This window comes from Palaemon carinicauda, chromosome 11 (genome assembly GCF_036898095.1).
Source record: "Palaemon carinicauda isolate YSFRI2023 chromosome 11, ASM3689809v2, whole genome shotgun sequence".
In the NCBI taxonomy this organism is placed as follows: Eukaryota; Metazoa; Arthropoda; class Malacostraca; order Decapoda; family Palaemonidae; genus Palaemon; species Palaemon carinicauda.
Window position 1 is genome coordinate 51,383,964 of NC_090735.1, and position 12,753 is coordinate 51,396,716.

Below are 12,753 nucleotides of genomic sequence, written 5' to 3' on the forward strand. Positions count from 1 at the left end.
AGATGAAAAAAAAAACACGTAGATGACCTTTTTAAAGAGATTAAATCATCCAAAAATGGAGAAATAGCTTTAAAAACTGACGTGCATATTTCTTCGATTCTCGGCTTGGGAAGAAATATCTCGCGAATTTATCCATGATCTTGTCTTAAAGGCTTCATATTGATCTGGTTCTGGGGTTTATACTTCACATATATCTACATTCTCTCTCGAACTAGTTTTTCATCAATTTTACTTTGACCTTTGATCTGGTTTCATTTACCGAGTTGATCTTATTTCTTTAGATGGTAGTTCTACAGTCTACCTAACAACCGAAGATGGCCTGGCCTAGTTTTAATCTTATTTTTTTATTACTTCTTAATTAGGTGGATGTAAAAGGGAGGTAGTGAGGGTTGAAGAGCTGATAAAACCGGGGGTAAAAAGTAAATATCAGGAAAGGTTGAAAATGGCATATGACGAGGTGAGAGTAAGAGAAACTGGTAATTTAGAGGAGGAGTGGAAGTTAGTAAAAGAAAATTTTGTTGGGATTGCAAGTGATGTAAGTGGCAAGAAGGTTGTTGGAGGCAGCATGAGGAAGGGCAGTGAATGGTGGAATGAAGGAGTGAAGGTAAACGTGGAAGAGAAAAAGAGGGCTTTTGAAGAATGGCTGCAGAGTAATAGTATAGAGAAGTATGAAAATTATAGAGAGAAAAAGGTGGAAGTAAAGCGCAAGGTACGTGAGGCAAAGAGGGCAGCTGACCTGAGGTGGGGTCAGGGACTGGGTCAGTCATATGAAGAGAATAAGAAGAAGTTTTGGAAAGAAGTGAAGAGAGTAAGGAAGGCCGGCGCAAGAATTGAAGAGACAGTGAAAGATGGAAATGGAAGGTTGTTAAAAGGAGAGGAGGCAAGGAAAAGGTGGGCGGAATATTTTGTAAGTTTGCTGAATGTTGAGGATAATAGGGAGGCAGATATAATTGCTGTTCCAGGTGTTGAGGTGCCAGTGATGGGAGATGAGAATGAGAGAGAGATTACAATAGAGGAAGTGAGGAGAGCACTAGATGAAACGAGAGTAGGAAAAGCATCTGGTATGGATGGTGTGAAAGCCGAGATGTTGAAGGAAGGGGGTGTGACTGTACTTGAATGGTTGGTGAGATTGTTTAATATGTGTTTTGTGTTGTCAATGGTACCAGTAGATTGGGTTTGTGCATGTATTGTACCACTATATAAGGGTAAGGGAGATGTGCATGAGTGTTGTAATTCAAGAGGTATTAGTTTGTTGAGTGTAGTTGGAAAAGTGTATGGTAGAGTGTTGATTAATAGGATTAAGGATAAAACAGAGAATGCAATCTTGGAAGTACAGGGTGGTTTTAGAAGAGGTAGGGGTTGTATGAGTCAGATTTTTACAGTTAGGCAGATATGCGAGAAATATTTAGCAAAAGGTAAGGAGGTGTATGTTGCGTTTATGGATCTGGAGAAAGCATATGATAGAGTTGATAGGGAAGCAATGTGGAATGTGATGAGGTTATATGGAGTTGGTGGAAGGTTGTTGCAAGCAGTGAAAAGTTTCTACAAAGGTAGTAAAGCATGTGTTAGAATAGGAAATGAAGTGAGTGATTGGTTTCCGGTGAGAGTGGGGCTGAGACAGGGATGTGTGATGTCGCCGTGGTTGTTTAACTTGTATGTTGATGGAGTGGTGATAGAGGTGAATGCTCGAGTGCTTGGACGAGGATTAAAACTGGTAGGAGAGAATGATCATGAATGGGAGGTAAATCAGTTGTTGTTTGCGGATGATACTGTACTGGTAGCAGACACAGAAGAGAAGCTTGACCGACTAGTGACAGAATTTGGAAGGGTGTGTGAGAGAAGGAAGTTGAGAGTTAATGTGGGTAAGAGTAAGGTTATGAGATGTACGAGAAGGGAAGGTGGTGCAAGGTTGAATGTCATGTTGAATGGAGAGTTACTTGAGGAGGTGGATCAGTTTAAGTACTTGGGGTCTATTGTTGCAGCAAATGGTGGAGTGGAAGCAGATGTACGTCAGAGTGAATGAAGGTTGCAAAGTGTTGGGAGCAGTTAAGGGAGTAGTAAAAAATAGAGGGTTGGGCATGAATGTAAAGAGAGTTCTATATGAGAAAGTGATTGTACCAACTGTGATGTATGGATCGGAGTTGTGGGGAATGAAAATGATGGAGAGACAGAAATTGAATGTGTTTGAGATGAAGTGTCTAAGGAGTATGGCTGGTGTATCTCGAGTAGATAGGGTTAGGAACGAAGTGGTGAGGGTGAGAACGGGTGTAAGAAATGAGTTAGCGGCTAGAGTGGATATGAATGTGTTGAGGTGGTTTGGCCATGTTGAGAAAATGGTTGTCTGCTAAAGAAGGTGATGAATGCAAGAGTTGATGGGAGAAGTACAAGAGGAAGGCCAAGGTTTGGGTGGATGGATGGTGTGAAGAAAGCTCTGGGTGATAGGAGGATAGATGTGAGAGAGGCAAGAGAGCGTGCTAGAAATAGGAATGAATGGCGAGCGATTGTGACGCAGTTCCAGTAGGCCCTGCTGCTTCCTCCGGTGCCTTAGATGACCGCGGAGGTAGCAGCAGTAGGGGACTCAGCATTATGAAGCTTCATCTGTGGTGGATAATGTGGGAGGTTGGGCTGTGGCATCCTAGCAGTACCAGCTGAACTCGGTTGAGTCCCTGGTTAGGCTGAAGGAACGTAGAGAGTAGAGGTCCCCTTTTTGTTTTGTTTCATTGTTGGTGTCGGCTACCCCCCAAAATTGGGGGAAGTGCCTTGGTATATGTATGTATGTAATTATCAAGAAATTTGGTAGTGATTCATTACTTGATTTTCCAAAACATTGTAATAATGGCCAGAATTGCAGCTCCTCTTTTATTTACTGAGTATTGGTGTTCAATTATCTTAAAGTAATATAGGTATTGTTTTCATAAATAATCACTTATTCCTACAGCTGAATATTTTTCAATTGAGAACTTCTGTTTCCAAGTCTTAGTATTCAAAAGCGCGCGCTCGCTCTCTCTCTCTCTCTCTCTCTCTCTCTCTCTCTCTCTCTCTCTCTCTCTCTCTCTCTCTCTCTCTCTCTCTCTAATTTCATTCCTTTCGAAATGCTCTTAATTTGTCACAGACGTTTGTCGACTACTAGCGTTTCAAATCCATTTACTCATCACTCTCAAATCTGACATATCTAGCTAGGATATTTAGTTAACTTTAAATTCATTAAGATTTTACACACCTTTCAAGAGTTTTTGGAATTTTTTGCTGAAGTTATATTCTACTAAAACTAAATTTATTTTAAATAAGTTTCTCGAGAATGTATTTGGGGATGCGTATGTACTAAACGTAGTCTCCATTTAGCTGCTTTCTGTGCGATATAAACCACAGCGGCCAAACCATTAAGGCATCGCATCTAGAATCCTTAAACTGATTTAACTGCATTACCTGGCTATTCAAGGGAAATGAGGACTTGTTGGCACTGTCAGTGTGATAACACTGGCATCTCGGAAATACCACCGGCTATATAATTCTCGTACATGGGCATATAGATTTCATTGACATATAGTTCAAATATGAACCTCTTCTATATTTACATATCAAAACAGATTACTAATATTAAAAATATTTGTTTCCAATAGTAAAACTGAAAACATTTCTTAGCTTTCAATAGTAAAATTTAAGATATTTCTGTTTCCAATATTAATCTGTATAAATTCCCATATTGTAACCTGAAATTTAACAAATTAGTACTGCGTTTGGTGATGTGTACTTTAGGATTGCTTTTAAAGACTCAAATTGAGGTATGGTCAAGGCTTTATTACTTAGTTGAAATTTAGGATCAGTTGGCTTAGAATTATTTGGCAGTTAATAAAATCAATCACATTTTGGATGTATTGGTAGGTGGACAATTACCCAGCGGTAGGGTTACAAGTTACCAATAGTTATAGTTTGATCAAATGCGAGTATATACAAATATATTTTCAGAATTCTTAGTAATTTACTATTACTCTAGCATTCTCTTTATTACGATAAAATAAGGTGTTATTTAAGGAGAGACTTTCTCTCCCCATAATCAAAACTGTGTAAGAATTGAAGGCAATGGTGAATCAAGATTTTAATATGCAAGGCTTTTCGTGTAAACATTTTGATTGGAGGTTGCAAATTTAAAATGAGCTAAATTTATCGGACTGGCTCCTGGTAGCAGAAACCCGCGTTTCTTAAGTTGTAACTACCCAACCTTAAATTTCGAATTAATGGGTTTAATGCTTGGGTCGGTCGTCATAACTCTTTGATTGGTATTCATTAATATAAAAAAAGTTAAAAGGACGTTAATTAAAGAGGTACATATGAATTGTGTACCTAGTGCCTTTTCAAAATAACATAATCGTTGTAAATATATGATTTTATAAGTTTAAAAATGCTCATTATTGGATGATTTCGGTAGTTAAGTGATTAAAAAGTTGTGTAGCGATTGCCTAATATTAGCTTGTTTTTAATCGAATTAGCAATGAGGCCATCTTAATCAGAATGTTCGTTTGCAATGCTATCTAACTAAAGCACATATCTGATTAGGTCGGTTGTTAGCCATTCTGTATAGATTTTGTTCATTATGAATTCTATAACAAACGTTTAGCCAATATGCGATAGTTTTAATATTTTAATAAAGACAAAGAAGAGATGATATTTAAGCCTTTCTTAATATCTCTTGCTATTCAGAACATTATTAGCTTGATAATTTATATTTCAGAGAATTCGAAAATTGAATGATTTTATTAAATGTCTCTTTTAATATTTTTGAAATTCAAGAAAAAAAAATTCCGATAGTTTATCATTCAATTTTTTGTAATTGATCGGTAAAAAACAAGTGCTTACGAATGTCATGAATTATGATTTATGAATAGCAACCACCAATAATTGCATCCGTTTCAAACAAATGGCCCTAAGTATGTGTTTATTAGCACAAAGTCTAAACGACTGACAAAGAAGTTGTGTAACTGCTTCTTTTCATGTCATTGTAATGATCCAGATAATTATGGATGGAACTTTGTGTTGTTTGTCTTTGACCTTAGCATAGTCATTTGTAAAATGAGTAAAAAAAAATGACAAGAAATGTTTGTATATAATCATAATGTGGTTAAATTAATTTTGTAAATAAAATGAACAAATTTGATTTAAGACAATCTCTAGACTGAAAAAAAAAAAAAAAACGAGTATTGTCCAGAAATATTAGTAAACAATACTAATTTAGTCCATTGAAGTCTATAAAATGACTGGTAAAGATTTGATCATCCTGGTTTAGGTTATGTAGAATGTTAGCCAAACGATTAGCCAGAATATTTACGTAATCCTAATTTAGTCAATATAGAGAGAATAGGATTTGAGATTAACTAATTTTAAGTAAAAATTGATGGGTAAAAAAAAATACGGTATACCCTGGTTAGGGTATCTAGTATGTTATAAAAATATTTCAGCCAATATAGACAGATAAAGAATGGGGTAGGTGATTAAATAACCATGAACATTTCTTCAGTGTGTAATTCTATAGACGAGCATTAGTGAATTTATCACACAGCAGAATCTAAAGTTAGCCTGGTGGTCCACGTGTTGTAGAAGGTGACTTCGGTCCGATTTGGCTATCCCGCTGGGGGAGGAAGTAGGGATGGCGAGAATATTCGCCCACGTCTTCTCCTGTTTACCCGACTCAATCACGGACATGGAATGGTGTGAAACCAAAAGACGATCTGGATATTTGTGTTATCTTGTCTGCTTTTTTGGAGGCTGCACGAGTCTGGAGTAACTACTTGTGTTGTAAATGACTTATTGAGATTTAAAGGTTTTGTAGATTGAGGTAATGAATAAAGAAAAATCTTGAACAGTTATATTTTTAATTTGATAAACCCTTTTTGAGTTTATTTGCATAGACATTTGATGAGAACATCCAAATAAATTCCTGATCAGTGAGACTGTTTATTGGAAATAGGTCACTATGAAGCACAAGTTCATGATTCATTATAAGAAAGCAGAAAGTGAAGTTTAAATGTATATCAACATAAACCGATTTAAAAATTACACTTTTTAGTTGAGAATTCATAAAATCAGCAAGTTATCTGTTGCAATTTAATTGAATTTAGGTTATAAAATACAATTAATATTGCTTCACTCAAATGTCGTTTGTGTTGGAAGAATCCTGAATACTAAAGACTAAACCAATTGCTTATATTATTCTGTATTAGTCACTAGATTACTAGCACCATTTACAGTGGTGGCCTCGATTCTTAGATAAAATATACATATGCATCATATTCATACTGTGAATAACTATTACAAACTATACAAGATATTCAGTTCATAAGTCAAGATTTAACGTTCATGAAATCCTATTTGTTATCAAATTAATATTGATTCTTTTTATGAAGTAAAAGCTTTTCTTATAACGTATTTCCTAGCGATAGTTTTAAAAATACGTAGTAATTAAGTCTGTGATTAATAGCAATCATTATTCACGATAAGGTTTGGGGAACTTGAAAAACTCCCACGTACATTAAATGTGCTGCAATTAACATTTCGTAATTTTTTTCAAGTACGTTTATGTCAAAGTTACGAAATGCGCACCGGAGTTAAAATCTGTTTAGGTGCAAGGTAATTTCACCAAGACTTCCCACTAGAAAGTTCGAGTAATCAATTCAACATACCAATGTCCAAAATATTGCTGATTGGTGGTTTTCTGTGATAATTTACCATACCCGTTTTCTCTTACAAGACGTGGGATAACGTCTGGTTAACTTCATAAGAAAACCAATGCAGCAACAATATATTTGGTTTAAGCCCGTAGAGTTTATAGTAATGCTTGAGTAAATTTTTTTTGGCCGTGAAATTTCACGGACAACTATGCTCGTCTCATGTGAACTGTAGGAGGTTCAATAGAAGCATGACATTTAATAAATTGTAATCATAAAACCCTTCAGTTAACTTTCCATACAAGTTAAATAAATCAATTCCATGTCAGAATTACATTAATAGATGTTACAAATTCTTCAGCAGTGGTAATACAAATAGTTATGCAAAGCACATCGAGTATTGAGGAGCTATCCACCACAGAATTAGCAGACGACCAGACATCAACTCTCACAAAATTCATGATTTGAACCCTCTGTTCTGATTGGTGGCAGTGTATGCCAGATTTTCCTTCTGCTGAGAACGACTCTTGCCTTCCTTGGGCCCATTGCAAAGCTGGCTTTTGAAGGTATAAAAAAATAAAATTATTTTTTTTTTTAGCCAAAAAACTTGGTAACCATCCCACACTTTGAAATTTTATGTTTAAAGATTTAAATAAAAGTGTCTCCGGAGAAAAGGTTTAGTTTTATTTTTTCTTAATACATTAAAAAAAAAATGCAGAAATATATTATATTCCTATATTCCTGGAATTTCGTGTTGGACTTGAAGCCGTTTTGAATTCCTCAGTAGGGTTCACTTTCATGGCACAATCCACTACAAACACTTGGTGTGAATTCTTTTACGATCGTCCCCGGTTACATGGCGATGTCCAACCTCCAACAGGAAGATTAAATTCTACCATTAGGTGCTCCTCATACGTGTATTCTTGACCTTCAAGGAATATCGAGGTCACGTGAGTGAAGCATTCACCATTATCCTGGAAAAAAATACTATTAAAAACGTACACTTGAAATCTTTAAAAAAAAAAAAAAAAATTAAATTAGATGCTATAAAAATGGAATTATAACAACTGAATCAAGTATGTTTAAGGTACTTGCATCTTTTTAAAATTACTAGCCCAGCTACAACCGCATGAGAGAGAGAGAGAGAGAGAGAGAGAGAGAGATAGAGAGAGAGAGAGAGAGAGACTAGTAGGGAACAGCAAAATATCAAGATAAAAAAAAATCACTTCACTAACAATTTATCTTCTTAGAGCAAGACCAAGACAGTGTGTGGGCAACAGAGAGAGGGTGAGGGCAAGAGAGAGAGATATAGTGTGGGCAATACAGGGAAAGAGGGTGTGGGCAAGAAAGGGAAAAAGGGCGAGGGCAACACACAGAAAAAAGAGGTGGACAGGCAAGAGAAAGAGGGTAGAGACAAGACAGAGAACTCAAGATAAAGAGAGGATGGAGAAAAAACAGAGTAAGAGGGTATGGACAAGATGGAGACATGACAGAGAAAGAGGGTGTGGGCAACATAAAGAAAGGATGGAGACGAGACAGAAAAAAGGTGCGCCAAGGAAAGAGAAATAGAGTGGAGACAAGACAGAGAAAGAGAGTGCGAGCAAGATAGAGAGAGGATGGAGAAAAGACAGAGAAAGAGGGTGGAAACAAAACAGAGAGAGACAGTGTAAGAAAGATAAAGAGAGGGTGGGAACAAGACAGAGAAAGAGAGTGCAAGCAAGATAAAGAGAGGATTGAGAGACAGTAGAGAAAGAGGGTGTGGGCAACATATAGAGAGGATGGAGACGAGACAGAGAAAGAAGGTGCGGCCAAGAAAGAGGAAAAAGAGTGGAGACAGGACACAGTAAGAGGGTGCAAGCAAGACAGAGAAAGAGAGTGAGGGAAAGACAGAGAAAGAGGGTGGAGCCAAGACAGAGAAAGAGGGTGGAGACATAACAGAGAAAGAGGGTGGAGACATAACAGAGAAAGAGGGTGGAGACAACACAGAGAAAGAGAGTGCGGGAAAGATGGAGAAAGGAAGGGGACAAGACAGAAAAAGAGAGTGGAAACAAGACAGAGAGAGAGGGTGCGGGCAAGATAGGGAAAGAGGGTGGCGACAAAACAGAGAGAGAGAGTTCTAGCAAGATAGAGAGAGGATGGAGAAAAGACAGAGAAGGAGAGTGGAGACAAGACAGAGAAGGAGAGTGGAGACAAGACAGAGAAGGAGGGTGGAGACAAGACAGAGAAAGAGAGTGCGGCCAAGATAGAGAAAAAGGGTGGAGACACGACAGAGAAAGAGGGTGGAGACAAGACAGAGAAAGAGGGTGGAGATACGACAGAGAAAGAGAGCGGGCATGATAAGAGAGGATGGAGACAAGACAGAGAAAGAGGGTGGAGACACGACAGACAAAGAGGGTGCAGACAAGACAGAAAGAAAGTGCGGGAAAGATAAAGAGAGGATGGAGACAAGACAGAGAAAAAGGGTGGAGACATGACAGAGAAAGAGGGTGGAGACAAGATAGAAAGAGAGTGTGGGAAAGATAGAGAGAGAGGATGGAGGCAAGACAGAGAAAGAGGGTGGAGACATGCCAGAAAAAGAGAGAGGAGACAAAAAGGAAAGAGAGTGCGGGAAAGATAGAGGATGGAGACAAGACAGATAAAGAGGGTGGAGACAAGATAGAGAGAGAGGGAAGAGACAAGACAGAAAGAGAGTGCGAGCAAAATAGGGAGAAGATGGAAACAAGACAGAGAAAGACGGTGCAGACAAGACAGAAAGAGAGTGCAAGAAAGATAGGGAGAGGATGGAGACAAGACAGAGAAAGAGGGTGGAGACACGAGAGAGAGAGAGAGAGAGAGAGAGAGAGAGAGAGAGAGAGAGAGAGAGGTGGAAACAAGACAGAAAGAGAGTGCAGGAAAGATGGAGAGAGGATGGAGACATGACAGAGAGAGAGGGTGGAGACAAGAAAGAAAGAGAGTGTGGGAAAGATAGAAGGTGGAGACACGACAGAGAAAGAAGGTGGAGTAAAGACTGATAGAGAGTGCGGGCAAGATAGAGAGAGAATGGAGACAAGACAGAGAAAGAGGGTGGAGACAAGACAGAGAAAGAGGGTGGAGACAAGACAGAGAAAGATGGTGGAGACAAAACAGAGAAAGAGGGTGGAGACAAGACAGAAAGAGAGTGCGGTAAAGATAGAGAGGATGGAGACAAGACAAAGAAAGAGGGTGCAGGCAAGACAGAGAGAGGATGGGGACAAAACAGAAAAAGAGGGTGCAGGCAAAAAAGAGAAAGAGAGTGCAGGCAAGAAAGAGAAAGAGGGCATGGGCAAGAAAGAGAAAGAGGGTGGAGAGAAAACAGAAAAAGAGAGTGCGGGCAAGATAGAGAGGCAGGAGACAAGACAGAGGAAGAGGGTGGAGACACAACAGAGAAAGAGGGTGGAGACAAGACAGAAAGAGAGTGCGGGAAAGATAGAGAAAGGATGGAGACAAGACATAGAAAGAGGGTGGAGACAAGACAGAAAAAGAGAGTGCAGGCAAAATAGAGAAAGGATGGGGACATGAACAGAGAAAAAGGGTGTGGGCAAGAGAGAGAAAGAGGGTGGAGACAAGAAAAAAAGAGAGTGCAGGCAAGATAGAGAGAGGATGTAGACAAGAGTGCAGGCAAGATAGAGAGAGGATGTAGACAAGACAGAAAAATAAGGTGCGGGCAAGAAAGAGAAAGAAGGTGGAGACACGACAGAGAAAGAGGGTGGAGAAAAGACAGAAAGAGAGTGTGGGCAAGATGATGGAGACAAGAAAGAAAAAGAGGGGGCGGGCAAGACAGAGAAAGAGGGTGTGGGAAAGACAGAGAAAGAGGGTGGAGACAAGACAGAGAAAGAGGGTGGAGACAAGACAGAGAAAGACAGTGTGGGCAAGATGGAGAGAGGATGGAGACAAGATAGAGAAAGAAGGTATGGGCAAGAAAGAGGATGGAGATACAACAGAGAAAGAGGGGATGGGAAAGACAGAGAAGGAGGGGGCGGCTAAGACAGAGAAAGAGGGGGCGGGTAAGACAGAAAAAGAGGGTGGAGACAAGACAGAGAAAGATGGTGGAGTCAAGACAGAAAAAGAGGGCGGAGACAAGACAGAGAAAGAGAGTGCGGGCAAGATAGAGAGAGAAAGGGCACAAGACAGAGAAAGAAGGTGGCGACAAGACAGAGAGAGAGGGTGCCGGCAAGACAGAGAAAAAGGGTGGAGACAACACAAAGAAAGAGAGTGCAGGCAAGATAGAGAGAGGATGGAGACAAGACAGAGAAAAAGGGTGCGGGCAAAAAAGAGAAAGGGGGTGGGGACACGACAGAGAAAGAGGGTCTGGGAAAGACAGAAAAAGTGTGGAGACATAAGAGAAAGAGGGTGCGAGCAAGACAGCGAAAGAGGGTGGAGATAGACAAAGAAAGAGAGTGCGGGCAAGACAGAGAAAGAGGGTGGAGAGAGACAAAGCAAGAGAGTGCGGGCAAGATAGAGAAAGAGGGTGGAGACAAGACAGACAGAGAGTGTACTGGCAAGATAAAGGTTGGAGACAAGACAGAGAAAGAGGGTGCGGGAGAGATTGCCTTACCTTATTGCCTTATTCTTGTTTGGGTTCCCCCAGGTTTGTCAGTGTGAGGCACCTCGTACATCCACCAGAGAGTTGCTAATGTATTTTCCGATGTATTTTGCATCTTCCAGTCTTGGATGGTCTGGGATGCATCTTAGGTATTTATAGAGAGAAGATGGAGAAAAGACAATGAAAGAGGGTGCGGGCAAGAAAGAGGGTGGACACATGACAGAGAAAGAGGGTTTGGGCAAGACAGAGAATGAGAGCGGAGACAAGACAGAGAAAGAGACTGCGGGCAAGATAGAGAGAGGATGAAGACAAGACATAAAGAGGGTACGGGCAAGAAAGAGAAAGGGGTGGAGACACGTCAGAGAAAGAAAGTGCGGGCAAGAAAGAGAAAGAGTGGAGACAAGACAGAGAAAGAGGGTGTGGGCAAGTCAGATAAAGAGGGTGTGGGAAAGACATAGAAAGAAGGTAGAGACAAGACAGACAAAGAGAGTGCAGGCAAGATAGAGGAAGAGGGTGGAGACAAGACAGAGAAAGTGTGTGCAAGCAAGACAGAAAAAAGTTGGAGATAAGACAAAGAAAGTGTGGGCAAGACAGAGAGAGGGTGGAGACAAGACAGAGAGGAGGTGTGGGCAAGACAGATAATGAAGGTGGAGACCAGATAGAGGAGGAGGATGGGGGCAAGACAGAGAGAGGGATGGAAACAAGGCAGAGAAAGAGGATGCGGGCAAGACAGAGAAGAGGATGTGTGAAGGACAGTGAAAGAGGATGGACATAAGACAGAGAGAGAAGGGGTTGGTAAGTCAGAGAAAAAGGGTGCTGGCAAGACAGAGAACGAGGGTGGAGATAAGACAGAGAAAGTGTGTGTGGGAAACACAGAGAAAGAGGATGTAGGTAAGACAGAAAAAGAGGGTGAAGGTAAGACAGAAAAAGAGGGTGAAGGTAAGACAGAGAAAGCGGGTGGAGACAAGACAGAGAAAAAAGGTGAGGATGAGACAGAGAAAGATGATGGAGACAAGGCAGATGAAGAGGATGCGGGCAAGACAGAGAAAGAGGGTGGAGACAAGTCAGTGAAAAGGGGTGGAGACAAGACAAAGAAGGGGTGGGCAAGACAGAGAGAGGATGGAGACAGGACAGAGAAAAGGGGTGTGGACAAGCCCAAGAAAGAGGGTGGAGACAAGACAGAAAGAAGGTGTGGGCAAGACAGAAAGAGGGCCGAGACAAGACAGAGTAAGAGGACGCGGGCCAGACAGAGAGAGAGAGAGGATGGAAACGTGGCAGAGAAAGAGAATGCAGGCAAGACAGTGAAAAAGGGTGGTAATAAGACAAAGTGAATGTGGGCAAGACAGAGAAAGAGGGTGAAGACAAGACAGAGAAAGAGGGTGGGGGAAAGACAGTGGAATGAGGTGGGGGCAAAACAGAGAAAGAAGGTGCGGCCAAGACAGAGGAAGAGGATGGAAACATGACAGAGAAAGAGCAAAAGAGGTGGAGATAAGACAAAGAGAGTGTGGGCTAGACGAAGAAAAGGGGTGGAGA

At 40.4% G+C, this 12,753-nt stretch overlaps 2 long non-coding RNA genes across 2 annotated transcripts in view; both read right to left on the reverse strand.

Annotated features, from left to right (window-relative positions):
* The window catches only part of LOC137650015 (uncharacterized), a 406,947-nt gene that overhangs the window by 5,255 nt on the left and 388,939 nt on the right, over positions 1-12,753 (reverse strand). The window lies entirely within an intron of this gene.
* The window catches only part of LOC137650010 (uncharacterized), a 192,568-nt gene continuing 187,141 nt past the window's right edge, over positions 7,327-12,753 (reverse strand). Inside the window, exon 5 of the long non-coding RNA XR_011045898.1 lies at positions 7,327-7,633. This is a non-coding gene — a long non-coding RNA (uncharacterized lncRNA). The remainder of the gene's footprint in view (positions 7,634-12,753) is intronic.